The 16,139-nt window shown below is 36.8% G+C and overlaps 1 long non-coding RNA gene across 2 annotated transcripts in view; it reads right to left on the bottom strand.

Moving 5' to 3' along the window:
* LOC132529053 (uncharacterized) overlaps nucleotides 1-16,139 on the bottom strand; it is a 32,484-nt gene that overhangs the window by 10,578 nt on the left and 5,767 nt on the right. The window contains exons 2-3 of one of the 2 annotated variants that reach the window (XR_009543365.1): nucleotides 5,241-5,368; nucleotides 2,100-2,175 (exon numbers count right to left, since the gene is read on the bottom strand). This is a non-coding gene — a long non-coding RNA (uncharacterized LOC132529053). The remainder of the gene's footprint in view (nucleotides 1-2,099; nucleotides 2,176-5,240; nucleotides 5,369-16,139) is intronic. The other variant, XR_009543364.1, reaches the window with a different exon arrangement.

Here is a 16,139-nt window from a genome sequence, read left to right on the forward strand (position 1 = left end):
ATCTAGATGGGACAAATTACCTGGTTTCTTTAAAAACAAAATTCAAGGAGGAAAAAAAAAGTGAGAGAGACATGGAGGGAGAACCTATAGATTAAACAAGACTTCAGAGACCTAACAATCCATGGCAAAGTGTGGACCTTATTTGGATCTAATTCAAAATTCTTATAAACAATTTTTTATGACGTTTAGGAGAGAACTGCAAATTTGAGCACTCACTGGGTATTTAATATTAAAAAATGATATTAAGGAATAAAAGTCCTATATTTTAAATGCACGTACCAAAAACGTACAGGTGTAATTACATGTTGTCTCGGAGCTGCTTCAAGATAATATGGAATGGGGTGAAACAGGTGGGGGTATAGATAAAACATGACAGCCATCAGTTGGTAAATAAGAAAGCTGGAGGAGTTCATGGGTATACAAGGAACACTCACAGTATTTTTATACTTTTGTATATGCTTAAAATTTGTGATAATTGTTTAAAAACAAGATGACACTGTAGAAAACAGTTTGGCACTTTCTCAAAGTGCCAAGTTAAACGTAGAGCTACCGTATGATCCAACAACTCTGCTACTACCTACACTGCACATCTAACAGAACTGAAAGCAGGTATTTGAACAAATATTCGTACACCAATGATCATAGCAGCATGATTCACAATACCTACAAGGTGGAAAAAAACCAAGTGTCAATCAACCGTTGAATAACAAACTATGGTCTATATACACACAATGGGATTTTCTAAGCCAAAAAAGAAATGGCATTTCGTTACGTGCTACAACATGGATGAACCTTGAAAACACGATGTTTAGTGCAATAAGCCAGACACAGAAGGACAAATACTGCAGATTCCACTTACACGAGGTACCTATAGTTTTTGACAGCACTAAGAACATTTCCATTATCGTGCAAAGTCCTATTGACCAGAGCTGACCCATAACATTTTTATTTAATTTTACATTTATTCCTCTTTGCTAAGCAAATCCTCTCTTACTAAAAAACAATATTAGCAAGATGGCTAGATATAAGCTCAAGATGCAAAAATCTATTGGATTTCTATAATCCAGGAACAAAGGGAGAGCTTAAAAATTATTTAAAATGGAAAAAAAAATACCTAGGAATAAATCTAAATAAAAATGTGCAAGACATTTATGGAGAAAATAAAACCTTATTGAAAGATATTAAAGAAGTCTTACATAAATGGAGAGATACATCTTGTTTATGGATAGAAAAGACTCATCATAATGATGTAAATTTTCCCCAACTTAATTTATATAGTCAATACAATTACAATAAAAATACTTAATAGAGGTTTTGCAGGGTTGCCAATTCTGCAATTTATTTGAGTGGTCAAGAACAGCTCAGACACACCTAAAAAATCCATTCATTCCAAAATGGTGCCGGAAAACTTAATTATTCATAAGAAAACAAAGAAATTGGGTAATACAGACAAGTCGATTGTAAGTGCATTAATAGCTCGAATATAAAACAAAGATACACTAGAACTTTCAGTAGAAAATATACTATATCTGGGTAGCATTAAACTAGGGAAGGACATTTTAAGTAGAACAAAAAGACACTAAGCTAAAAGATAAATTTGATTTCATTAAAATTGAGAGCTGCTATTTATCACAAGACAACATAAAAAAAGTGAGAAGGCATGAAATAACTTATTTGTGTCATATATAGCTGACCAAGGATTATTTGCTTGTATTTAAAGAACAATAGAAATAAGTAAGAAAAAGATAAACAGTAGAAAAATGGACAAAAGATATTCTCTGAACTTTCACAGAATAGGAAACATAGGCAACTATTAAACAAATGAAAGGATTCTCAACCTATCGGTAATTAGGGAAATACAAATTAAAATTGTTATGGACTGAATTGTGTTCCCTAAAATTCGTAGGTTGATGCCCCATATCCCAATGTGGCTGTTTGGAGACAGGGACTTTGAAAACATAAATATGGTTAAATGAGGTCATAATGGTGGGGCCCTAACTGATATGACTGGTGTCCTTGTAAGAAGAGGAAGAGATACGAGGGAAGTACACACACAGAGAAAAGGCCATGTGAGGACATAGCAAGAAAGCAGTGGTCACCTGCAAGTCAAGGAAAGAGGCCTCAGGAGGACCCCAAACTGCCAACATCTTGATCCCGGACTTCCAGCCTCCAGAACTGTGAGAAGATACATCTCTTGTTTTTTAAGCCACTGAATCTGACGTATTTTGCTAGGACAACCTGAGCAGACTAATAACAGGGAACAAAAGACTAGACTGGCCATTCTAACTGGTGAAGCTATAGAGCAAAAGGACTGAAAATTGATTCCATAACTTTGGAAAACATTATTTTTTAAAGCTGACTATTTGAATTCCCTACAACCCAGCAATTCTACTCTTAGTATGTCTACTCTTTTACTTATGTTAAATCTTGCACATGTGTACCAGGACACATTAAAATAAATGTTCATGGAAGTACTGTCCATAATAGGCCCAAAACAACCCAAATATCATTAATAGAATAATAAACACATTTTCTTGTATTTATACAATAAAATATTATACAGTAGTACAAATGAATGAACACTAGTTAAAGCAAAGTGGATGAATCTTAGAAGCATAATGTTGAGTAAAAAAAGCAAGCACAGAAGACTAAAGTATGATATCAATTTTATAAATCTCAATAATAAGCAAAATCAGATAAAAATTATGTGGATGTTGAACATAAAGCCAAGATCAGAGTGATTTCTTTGGTGAAAACAGGAAGGTGGGATCAGGGTAGAGAACAGAGAAGACTCAGCAGTTTTGATTCTAGTTCTTAGTTTTGGTGGTGTGTTTGCAGGAGTTTTTATTATTTCTCATAACTTACATACAATTAAATATATTCTTTTTTATATTATCTAATAATATTTGAAAAATCAAAATCCATTATATGCCAAAGATAACCCCTAGACATTAATTATAGAGAGTCCACTTTGAAACAACATACATAGTTACTCATAAATCTTCTGTAGTTTAAAGCTTTTAGCTATGAAATTCTTCCCCTTTCACATGAGGACTTTATGTTCCATAATGAAGGAAAATTGTTCCTACTTTGGGACAATTTGCCGTCTTTATTTAAGTGATACTAGTCCTTTGGCTGCCTAGAAATTTTAAAAACAACTGATAACTACATCTACTGCCTGCAGGAGAATAAAGGAAAAGGAGCATAGGAGGCAATCTCATACATTATTGATAAACACATACAAAGACAATATTGGTACAAAGCTATTTCTCCATATAGCAACTCTGAACTTTAATAATATATATATATATATCAATCAAACATTAATAAAAGAATAAAATTATCCAATATGAGTACATTTGCTCTTGTTTTGCAATTAGTTCCAGGATTCTATTTTAGATTACTACTTCATATCTGCGAGAGTTGGGTGTGTGTTTGGTTTTGTGGAAGCTGCATTGTGCTAAATTTTACATTTCTTTCTTGAATTAAATGGCTTTTGTTATCCCTTGGGAATACTGAAGACAGCAACAGCAGATTACTACCTACCAGTGGAAAAGTATAAATAGCAATTTTAGCCGCTAGTGATTCTGAAATTGCCCTTAACTTTGTCCTTATAAAAATGCTCCAAGAATTACATTTTGCAAATCCACAGATTTACTATCCATATTCAAGTCATTTATGTGGAGAAAGAATGTAGCCAGCCTTATCGGTAACACAGGATGTTATAGCCATCAAGCCGTCAGCCACTGAAGCCACACCCAAAGCCGCACCCTGAGGGGATTCAGGATGGAGAAAACAGGATACTGGCCCTAGATAATTGAAGTGCAAATCAAGGGACTGATTTCCATGAGACCAGATTCTTGCATCTCACCATATATACAAAAGTGCTAAATTTATTAACTTAAGATGTCTAGTTTCTTTAATTAACAGTAATCTTTTGATGTTCCAACTACCTGTTTTTTTTTTTTTGCAAGAACCCCTAAATACCCTGTGCCCTCCCTTACCTCTTCAGAACAGTCCCTCAGAGCTATCTGAGAGGCTGTCTCCTGACTTAAGTCCTCAGTATGTCCTCCACATAAAACATAATTCTCAACTTCTAGGTTGTGCATTGTTATTCAGTCAACATTTAATTGTATGGCTCATGTAGGTACTATGCCTAAATGTAATGGGATGAGCTGTAAATTATTAAAACTAGATAAATTCTGTCAGCTCTACCACTAGCTGAGATCCAGGCTTTCACCTCTGGATACTTCTGTCATAGACCTTGGCAGATATGGGGTCTGTGTTGGTCTTAAAATTATTCTTAGAATTATGGGGACTCATTCATTCTTTCAACAAATTTTATTGCTTATACTCTGTGTGTCAGTTACAGTGCTGGGTCTTGAAATACAGAAGTCAACACATGAAAATACAAGGATAAAACACATTTTCTACCATATTAACTTTTTTCATTCATTAATTCATCCCTAAGTCATTCAACACGCATCTTCTTATTGAATACTGATGAGGGGTCAAATGCTATGCTAAACACTCAGCATATAACTGCAAACGAGATGGATAGGCCCTGATTTGGATGTTACTACTATCTTTTGTCCTGCCATATAATGGGTCAGCTTCATTATTCCCTTTACCCTAAGTTTTTATCACAAATTGCTAATGAAAATAAAGCTGTCAGTGGAGTTTCAACATGCATAGGTAAATGAGAACACAGAACTCCCCTTTCGCATGCCCCATTCTCCTCCTTCTAACTCCCTATGTGAACTCACTTTGTGCCAAGACCAAGAAGCTGTGCCCCAATAAGAACCAAGCTGATTTCCTCACACTGACTGGGGCTATTGCTCACTTAGAAGACTTGATGCTTAATTTTGATAAGCAACTAGAAGACCATGGAGACAACCTATAAAAATGATTTGTCTTGGGAGAAAATACTAAAGAGGGTTAATGTGCTGTTCCACATGTCTAACCTCCTGGGATTAAACCACAGGCACCAAGATCACCAAGGGTACTTGGCAACAATGAGCTAAAAATAAAAAAAAAAAAGCATCATACTGTTATTGTATTCATTTCCCCCCAAGGCACTCTCTGATAAACACCACAACCTCTAAGGGAATTGAGAACAGCTTCCTTGTGGGGTAGGTTATATAATATATATGCATCTTTTTCCAAGCAGTTAAATCATATCCAGCTATCAGCACACCTTACTTAAGGTGATCGTAATGTATGAGATTAAATGTTCCTACCTGATTGGAAACCTTCTTGTCCTCAATTCATTGGCTGTACTGGATTTGTTTTTCTTGGGTCAGACCTTCAGACTTCTACCAGAAATCGTTCCTTTGGGGAAACCAGGCCTTCCCAGAAACTCAGGAGACTGAAATGGAGACAGCAAGAGAGAAGGAAATTATTTGGACGTATAGACCTCAATTGTTTGGTTTTAAGTAAACGTCCAAGCAAACATCTTCTAAATGGTATAATAACTTTAGGGAAATTCATGGTTTATAAGTTTGTGTACTCATAAACTGAACATATTATGATAAGAGTACAGGTTGCATTTTGTGTCTTCAACTCAAGCAAAGACTTCAAAAAAGGCCCAGTTATCCTTTGTTCATCAAGACACAAAAAGAGGGCAAGAAGGGCAAGTTTCGAAGTCTTTTTCCTTACAATTTACTTCCTTTCTTCAGTCTTCAACAAGATCATCAGGAAATTAACTTTACTGAAGTTAATTATTCATAAAATAAACATAGGAACCTGCAGAAGACTATTTCACAGAGACCTGTAATGTACAATATCCATTGCATACATGCACCATGAGCTTGTCTTTTCTAGCACTGGCATACACAAAACTCTGTGTGTGTGTGTGTGCGTGTGCGTGTGCACATGTGTGTCTTTTTTTGTGATGGAGCCATAGGGAGAAAATAAATCTATTGGCTGCAATTCAGTGATGTAGAAAGATTTAAGGGTAAAGGGGAAGGTTACATCAAGTGAAACAATAAAGTCATGAGGTTGTGGTTCCATAATAATAACAATAGCAGTCTTCTGTAACCAAGGGAGCAGGCTCCTCAAATTATAGTCACACCTGTAAGACCATCTGCCCATAAATTTCACACTATCATTAATGGAAAACAAATGGCACTGTCTCTCCTTCCCTTTATCCATTGGCCATCCTCATATAAACTCTTTTTCTCTTCAAGGTCATGCTCTTTCCTATCTGTTTAAAAATATTAGGATTTAGGAGGAGTGATACATAATGTGCCGTGCCTTGGTACTTGTACCAGTGACGGCTCTGTAAGGAGCACTGGGTTGTTAGGAGGCTATCAATTGAATTCCCCTAGAAGCAGAACTTGAGGCAATAATTTGAATGCAAACTGCTCATCTGGGAGGTGCTTCCAGAAAACTCAGAAGTGGAGTGGGAATTGAGAATGGAGGCATGGAAGGAAGCCAACAGAGGTGCATTACCGAATAAATTACTCCTGCAGGGAACTGCTGCCAGTACTTCAGGGGAGTTCTGTGAAACTCTACAGAACATGTCTCAGAGTTATCCCAAGAATCGGTGAGAAACTTGAAGTACGTATCTTCCAGTCCCCTCTGTCCTTGGTTGAAAGCTACACCCAGATACTCCTGTACACTTCTGGCCTGCCCTAAGGTGGATAATTGCAGGTGGCAGCATGATTCTATCAGCATATACTGGAATGATGAGTGCTGGGGAGATATGAGTGGAGCATCGAAACCATCTAATACAGTCGGGACAGGAGATATTAATTATTGGCTTGAAAGTCCAAATGGATAACCTTAAATTCCTGGGTTTATGGTTTTACTTTGAGGTATTTAAGCATGATGTATGAGTAAAAATTTCCTCTGTTAAATCAAGTTTAAGGTCCTAACTCCCTAATCTTCTGGAAAACTGTGGTATCTTTTAACAGATTTTGGAAAAGTAACATGATTAAGATTTCAAATTGACCATTCATTCATTCACTCATTCAACAAACATTTATTGAACACCTAAAGTATGTCATGGGTTAAACTAGGCACCAGTGTTACTGTTACTAAAATCATTATAGAGCCACCTAGAATTCAATGTACTGTGACACTCAAATAAGAAGATCCATAGTTACCGTAAAAGATATTACAGAGTGCTATAGGAAGACACGGTAAGACCTTAATTCATGCTGTGGACAGTAGTATATGGGCGATATCAGTAGGGCTTCCTGTAGAAGGCAATTGAAATGGATATGTAACATGAAGGAAGGGTGAAGTTTTGAGGAAAAGAGAAGATAAATTCATGGTTGCCAGAAAATGAATGGTTAAGGATCAGTCCAGAAAGGAGTTCCATTCATAATCAGTATAAGAAATGCTCACTGGGGCTTCCCTGGTGGCACAGTGTTTGAGAGTCCGCCTGCCGATGCAGGGGACATGGGTTCGTGTCCCGGTCCGGGAAGATCCCACATGCCGCGGAGCGGCTAGGCCCCGTGAGCCATGGACACTGAGCCTGCGCTCTGCAACGGGAGAGGCCACAACAGTGAGAGGCCCGCGTACCGCAAAAAAAAAAAAAAAAAAAAAAAGAGAAATGCTCGCTGGAGTGTAAGAAAAGAAGACAATGGAGAGGGTGGTAGAAGCCAGATCATTCATGGTCCATGTATGTATAGTAAGTGCTACGGTCTAGTCTTTGTGTTCCCCTCCAAATTCATACGTTGAAATCTTAATTTCCGTAGCTGATAGTATTAGTAGGTGGGGCCTTTGGGAAATCATTATGGTATTAGTGCTCTTATAAAAGAGACCCCACAGAGCTCCCTAAGCTCTTCTGCCATGTGAGGATACAATGAGAAGTCTGTGATTCAGAAGAGGGCCCTCATCTGACCATACTGGCACCCTATTCTTGAACTTGCAGCCTCCGGAACCGTGAGAAAAAAAATTCCTGGTGTTTATGAGCCACCCAACCTGCCGTATAAACTTACAGCAGCCCAAAAGGACAAAGAGAGTTTGGATGTGAGATTTTACTCCAAGAAAGATGGGAATCCATTGAAGGATTTTACCTGGTAACTTAGAAGAGAGAAAAGTTTCATAACACAATCAGGTATTTTTATAAGAAAAATTTGTTTCTTTTTCAGAAAGATCACTCTGGAAATACTGTGACTAGATTTTTGGAGAAGTGTGATGGCAGGCCCGGATATAGAAAGATGAGTTAGTAGTCCATTAATATAGTCAAACAAGAAAGTGGATATAAAAAGTGTGAATTTGTGGCTGAGAGTTCTTTTCTTTTAGTACTTGAAAAATGTTATGTCAATGCTTCTGACTCCATAGTTTTAGACAAGAAATACGCTGTCATTGGAATTGGTTTCTCAATAAGTGATGCATTGTTTCTGCCTGTCCACTTTCAAGATTTTTTTTGTCTCTACTTTTCAGAAGTTTAATTATGACGCGTCTTGACAAGGATACCTTTGTGTTTTTCCTCTTTGGGTTTGCTCAGATTCTTGAATTTGTGCTTATGTCTTCTAAAAAATTGGGAACTTTTTAGTCATTATTTCTTTGAATACTTTGTCAGTCCCACTTGCTCTCTTTTTTTATTCTGGAACTTTGATGATATGAATGTTAGTGCTTTTGTTACTGTTTACAGGTTCTTGAGATCCTGTTCTTTCTCCCATCTCTACCCCTCAGTCTATTTTTCTCTGTACATTTGGTACGTTGTATTGATCTCTTCTAAGTTCATGATTCTATGCTTTGTAATCTCCACTCTACTCTTGAGCAAAGTTTTTTGATTGTTGTATTTTTCAGTTCTACTGTTCTCATTTGTTTTTATTCTTATAACTTCTAGTTCTTTGTTTACATTTTCTGTTTCCCATTTCTGTCAAGGAACACATAATTGCTAATTGAAGCATTTACGTGACAGCTTATTTAAAATCCTTGTCTGATAATTTCAATAGATGTTTTCTCTCAGTGCTGGTGTAGGTTTATTGTCTTTTCTCATTTATTCTGTGATTTCCTGGTTCTTGGTGCCATGAGTATTTTTCAATTGTATTCTAAACATTGTGAGTTATTACATGACTCTGTATCCCATTTAATTTTATTATTACTTTTTAGGAGGAAGTCATCCTATTGGAGGTGTAGTATGAGGAGTGGGGGGTTACGTACAGATTTCCATTGGGCCCTACTGTCAATACCCCAGCAAAAGTGGGCACTTACATTGTCTCACTGCAGACAGATCAAGTAGAAGTTCAGCTATCCTATTGGCCCTTCTGACACCTTCCCCCCAAAAGTGGGAACACTAATATCATTGTGTTGCCTTTTAGTAGGAGTGCAAGTTCATCTCCCCAGTAGACTTCTTGACACCAGGGCAGGGGAGAAGTGAAGTGTTTGCTGTCCTTCCTCCCACTTCATTCCTTCTTGTTGATGCCGGGTGTGGGTAGAGGGTCAGCTACCTGCTGGCCCCACTGACACCAGGGTAAGAGGAAGAGAACTGCCAACTAGCCCTGCTGGTGCCATCTCGTTCTGTCTTACTGCCTCAGGACGGTTATGGGGATTCAGCACCCCATTGGGTCTCACTGGCACCATGTGTTGGGGGTTAGTGGGGTGCCTACTTCCTCCAACCTGTAACATCCTATTCTTATTGATGTCAGGGAGAGACGGAGGCTAGGTCCCACCACTGGACCCCACGACTGTGTGAGGGCAGCCCAGTGTTAACTAGCCTGTCAGGCACCACCTTTGAAAGTCTCTTTGCTAATGCAAAGGGGTGGAGGCTCAGCTCACCACTGCACCACACTGAAACAGCCCTGGTGGCGAATCAGAGCACTGCCTCTTCTGGAGGGCAGGAGTGGGGTGGTGTGGAAGATCAAATCCTAGCTTGGCCCAACTGAAACCACAGGACATAGGGGATGGGTGCAATATTCCACTGGCACTTGGCTCGAGTAGTGTGCATATTATTGTCCAAATGGTTTTCTGTCTTTGGCAACCCCTTTCCTCATACCTTGGCTAGGGGGAACGGGGGTTTTGTGTTTTCTTTTTTGAAGCTTTTTTGTCTGTTGTTCTGTTGGTGGTTATTGATTGGGGGTTCCTGTAATACCCTCTCCAGGATGTATGGGAAGCAACAGGAAACACAGGGGACTCACCACCATGTTATTCCTCAAGTCCCAAAGTTCCTAGTTAAGCCTGCCTTCTCATTTCCACCTTTCAGTGTCTTCCTATGTTTGTTTGTTGTTATGTTCAGGGCTTTAGTTTTAAGTGGAAGAACCTGGGAGAAACGGGCTACTTCATCTTCTTGGAAGATGGTCTGGAGGCCTGGAGGCCTATGGTCTGGAGGCCTATGGATGTTACAAAGTACTGCTGACTGTAAATTAAAATTTGATGATATACACCTTGCCCTTTAAGAATTATTCTGCTAGATGATGTGGCTTCCCAAAGTAGTTACAATTTGATTTTCATACTTCTAAAAGTCAAGTGTTTCGCTGGAGTTGAAATTTAAAGATAAGCAAGAGATGAGGCTAAGATGATCTATGTGGTAACAGATTAAAGTTGGAAACATCAATATACATTCATGTTTAGCTTAATATTGCTTCACATTACCTTAATACACATGGTTATGTAGAGAGATACTTATAGATATGTGCATATACATGGGTAATGTACACATATATTATCTCTTTGCTCTGTCAGCTGAGAAGACCTAGAAGTAATGACATCCGGGCAGCAATTAGCACACCCCACACCCAGATCCTGCTGTCTAATACTGTTCTCCACTAAAAAGACCTAGTTATCCTTGAAGAAATAGCTGATTCTAGGACTGGGGCAGTAAATATACAAGATTTATATACAAGACCATCTTATAGTGTCAGAAAGTAAGGAAGTTCCAAAAAAATATATAGGATGGGGATACCTCAGAGTGGCACACGAGCCACTGAACTGAAAAGAGTTCACAAGGGTCAGGACTAGAGCAATTTGAGGAACAAAGTAACTAACGTAGAATTAGATTATAACCCAAAGTATAAAATAAAAATCCATGAGTTCTTCTGATATAAATAAATAATTGGATACATAAATAAATGCGGGAGAATAGATAAATCCCCAGTGCAAAAGAATTCCAAATAGTTTATGTAGTACTCCATCTTAAGCATAACTCTCTATTCCTTAGTTGTGGGCTGAGCATATTGACTTCCTTCCAAAAAGTACAATATGGAGAAGGGAAAACAGTAATTTTACAATGGAGAAACCTGAAAAACACTACCTCAGCCTGGTGATCAAGGTCGACCTCAGCATTCATAATGCACATTGATAGTTTGTACACTTGACGTGATCTGACAAAATAACCCTTCTACTCTTGTGGTCTTCCTCCCCAAAACTCATAATCCCAATATTCATGAAAAACGCATCAAACAAATTCTAGTAGTGGGCATCCTACACAAACCTAACTACTCAAAATTGCCAAGGTCATGCAAGGAAAATCTGAGAAGCTATCAAACCCAAGAGGAGCCTAAGGAAACATGGCAACTAAATGTAATGTGATGCTTGGGATGAAATCCTGGAATAGAAAAAGGACATTAGGTAAAAACTAAGGAACTGGACTAATGTATGGACTATAGCAAACAATAATGTATCAATATTTGTTCATTGATTGTAACAATGTAACATACTAATATAAGTTGATCATCATAGAGGGAAATGGGTATAGTGTATATGGAAACACTTTATACTATCTCCTCAATTTTTCTGTAAAATTAAAACACTTCTAAAAAATAAAGTCTATAAAAATGTTGTGTTTTCTTGTTTTATGATTATGTGCCTGTATTTCCTAATAAATATGTAAATTTGCTTTGCCTTCCTTGATACTGATATTAAAGAAAATACTAAGTAACTCTGAAAGAATTTGTAACTCCAATTTAACAAGCAATAATTCTTGGTATTAACTTTTTAGGAGAACCCACTGAATAAATCAAAGCATATTGTCTTTAAATGCTGAATTGCTTTCCAGTGTTTAATCTTTTATATGATTAATGCATACCACAAGCATGGTTCTGTTTCAAAGGGCAGAAAACATTGATTGTAGGCCATGTCTAAAATACAGTGAAACATTAATGTATGATGCTATAACAACTTTAATGTATTTTATGTTTTCAAAATGATGAATTGTTATTTCACTCAATAAAGTATTCACTTTTATACATTTCCTACCCACCTTTTCCCAGAACACCCACAAGGAAATGATACTATCATCTGATATTAGGTTCATCAATTTAAATTGGAGTTTTTGGTAGCTGTGGTTGCCAACGGTACTGGAATGTGCGATACTTTTACAAATCCTCTCCATGGCAAAATCTGATCTTCACAAAGTAAAGCACAGTAGGTGCCTAAAGCCAAATGACCTAGAGCTTTGTAGCTAGATTACCAAGCATTTTACTTAGAGGCACGATAGAATGTAGAAAAGGCCATTTCTCTTTCTGTCTTTTTCTGCTCAAAGGTCACTCACCATCTCAAAAGTGTTCCATAAATTTAGACTATATAATGTCACTTAATGTGAATGTAGCTCAACATTCTGTTTTAGTACAGCTAATCTCACAGTATTTTATTGGTCCTAAATATGTAAATCATCAGCAAATTTTTGTACTTAACTTTTCTTTTTTTGATATGGACCACTTTTTAAAGTCTTCATTGAATTTGTTACAATACTGCTTCTGTTTTATGTTTTGGTTTTTTGGCTGTGAGGCATGTGGGACCATAGCTCCCCGACTAGGGATTGAACCCACACCCCCTGCACTGGAAGGCGAAGTCTTAACCACTGGACCACCAGGGAAGTCCCTGTACTTAACTTTTCAAAATAATTAAAATAAGCTATTCAACACATTTTTCCTTTAAAAAAAAAAAAGGCAATTCTTCTTAGGCTGGCCCTGGGCACATACATGACTTTGCCATTTTTTCCATGGATTATTTTCTTATCTGTTGTACTGTGTCACATTTGTTCTACCTTCTCAAAAAGAAGCATTTAAAAATTCATCTACGCGTTCATGCATTCATACATTTATGAAATAAATCTATTGAACACCTACATACGGCACAGAAAAAGAGGCAGAAAACTAATCTGGGTTGCACAGAAAGTAATGAACTCAGTTAAAATTTTGGTGAAAACAGGTGTTACTCAATCTACTGGAAATTACATTTCATTATGGGGACTCACAGACTCAAGGAAAACCAAGACCTAAATAATAATAAAGTAATAAAAGTACTAGCCATTTACTGAGTGCCTGCTTTTACCTGACTCTGAAACTCTAAAATCATTACGGATGTTTTGAGGATTGTCTGATATAATTGTAATTTCTATTTTACAGATGAAAATAACAAGGTTCAGAGACATTAGGTTACTTGCCTAAAGTGAAGTGGCCCAGAAACTACAGAACTGGAAATTGAACCGTAGATTTCATAATGCCAAAATCTGTGCTTTTAATCACAATGTGTGTGTGTGTGTGTGTGTGTGTGTGTGTGTGTGTGTGTGTGTGTGTGTGTGTGTGTGTGAGTGAGACAGAGAGAGAGAGAGAGAGAGAGAGAGGGAGGGAGGGAGGGAGGGAGGGAGGGAGGGAGGGAGGGAGGGAGGATGTGTTTAATAGAGAACTTCTGACAAATGGCAAGAAAACTGCCAGGTACCCATAAAACAATAAATGAGGAGCTTCTTACTATACAAGTAATTGTTAACCTTATGGCTGAACTAAGGATCTCTCACTTTTGAACTAAGAAATCAAAAGCTTCCAGAAGTTGAGTCTAAATTTTACACTTACATAAGATACTTCATACAGAATGCTAAAGTATACTAACTAAAGAGCTCTGAAAATACTGGAAGCATTCATACTAGTATGATTTCATAATGTGGATAATAGAGGATTTAAGAAATTGGCAGATGCAACTGCACACTCATTTGTTATCATTTCTGTGAAGGGCAAGATAAATCAATAAAATGAGAAAAATGAAAAAAGAATGGCTAGCAATTTTAGGTAGTTTGCTTAATCTCCATACTAGGAAAGACTAAGCAAAAAAAAAAAAATTCTCGAAATTTTATTTTGAAAGCGCCTACAAGTGTATATGGTCTTTTTATACCAAATAACCTGGAATTATGAACTGTCAAATAAGTCTAATCTTCTCTGATGATAAAATTGCTGACTTTATTTGAAACTATGAAATGAAAAATGAGGTAATAATCAGAAATTCTTAAGAAAAGGAGCAGACAAAACAAAATTATAAGAGTTATGTTAAAAAATATTTGGAAACAAACATAAAATCCCCATTACTGGTACAGAGCTTTTAAAACTTTATTTTGGTTGTAAGTTTTAATAAATATTGATATGTTTACATAATTACTGTCATAAGGAAGACACAATTTTAGGTCAGCTTTCTTCATTCTTTCTTTATTAAGCATTATTTTATTTTGCTCCATCATCTTGTAAGTATAATATAGTAACTGTGTCATTTTCTACTAAGTGGATATAATTTCCTAAACTGTTTTCCTATTGTTAACAATTAAAGGTGTTTCCAATTTTTTGTTATTACAAATGACATGACAATGAGCATCTTTATATAATAATTTTCTGGATTATAAATTATTTATCGGCATAAGCTTCCAGAATTAGAATTAATGTGTAAAAAGCTATTAACATTTTTATCTTGCTAGACATTGCCAAATTACTTGTCAAAAGATGGAACCAAATTATATTGCAAAAATCTTTGCCAACAGAAAACATTATATACAATTTTTGATTTTGCTAAATTAATAAGTTGGAATCCTATGTTCCATTTCTTTGAATTCTTTGATAACAGAGTGCTGCTGGAGGCTGGGAGGGCAGCCATGTCCATGAAGGCTCCCCAGAGTTGGAGCAGGGAAGTGGAAAAAGGTAAAAAAAATACTAATTGTATTTTCCCTCGATTGTTATCTCTCATTCTTTTCTGCCTCTGTGTAACTTATATCCAGGTAGCTGGAGAAAAATCATGTGGCAGGGCAAATTGGTATTCCAATAAATTAATAATCACCAACTTCAAATGGATTTTCAAGACTGGAAATATTGCTCTGACTTACAGTAAGTTCTTTCTAATTCTCCTTAAGGACTATTTTCTTAGAAGCTTTCCCTACCCTCCTCAAATTTTCCTCCATCCTCTCTACTTCCTTCACTCTGAGCTGGTGAGGCGCTTCATAACTCATTAGGAACACAGAAGTCAGTAAATAGTCCACTGCCAAATCCGTTAATTCATTAGCATTTGCATTGATCTTTGTATTCCCTTTCACTACAGGAGTTCAAGTTCAAAGGCCACGTGCACTACAGATAGCATTTCATTTTCTCTCATCTTCTCAAGTACTTCACAGCACTGCATTTTCTACAACCCATCTACTCCTTATGAATGATTCTTGCCAAAATTCAACCTCATTCTAGACTAGTAACTCCAACTTAAAATGTTAAAAACTATACGTGTAACATGAAAGCCTCCCTCCTCCTCTAATCCCTGCATATCTTCTTTAGCCAATTCATGTCTGAACTTTTCAAAATTGTTATCATCATATATTGTTTCCATTTCCTCACGTCCCATTTACTCTATAATTTACATCCACCTGACTTCTCTCACCATAATCTCTCTGCCCATTGTCCTGAAATTTTACTTATGAAGGTCACCAGCGATCTCCATGTCAGTATAGCCAATGAATAGTTTTTATCCTATTTCTAGGCTCTTTCCTTCTTTAAAAAAGAAAAAGAAAAACAAAAACCATTTTTTTTCCTCTATGGTTTCACACTCTCATCATCTTCTGTCCTGGTATATTTTACTGGCTTTCTGTGTTTAATCTGATTTCTAATATTCTATGAGTTTCCTTTACCTTCAGTGGAATAAACCACTATATGAAGGATTATTCTCAACAGTTAGTTCTCATAATAACAGTACTAGTAGCAGCAGTCAATACTTCTATAATGCTTATCACGTGCCAGACACTATTCTAAGACACTGTTTAAATACATATATATAGACACACACACATATATATATAGTTTTCCTCCTCATAGGCATATGAAATAAGCCTATTATTATACCCATGTTACAAATGAGAAAACTGAGGCAATGAGAGGCCAAGGTCCCATGATCAGTACTTGGTGAAGCCCCACCTGAGTTAATGCTGGAACTTTAGAGTAGAC

Source organism: Lagenorhynchus albirostris, chromosome 11 (genome assembly GCF_949774975.1).
Source record: "Lagenorhynchus albirostris chromosome 11, mLagAlb1.1, whole genome shotgun sequence".
NCBI classification, from domain to species: Eukaryota; Metazoa; Chordata; class Mammalia; order Artiodactyla; family Delphinidae; genus Lagenorhynchus; species Lagenorhynchus albirostris.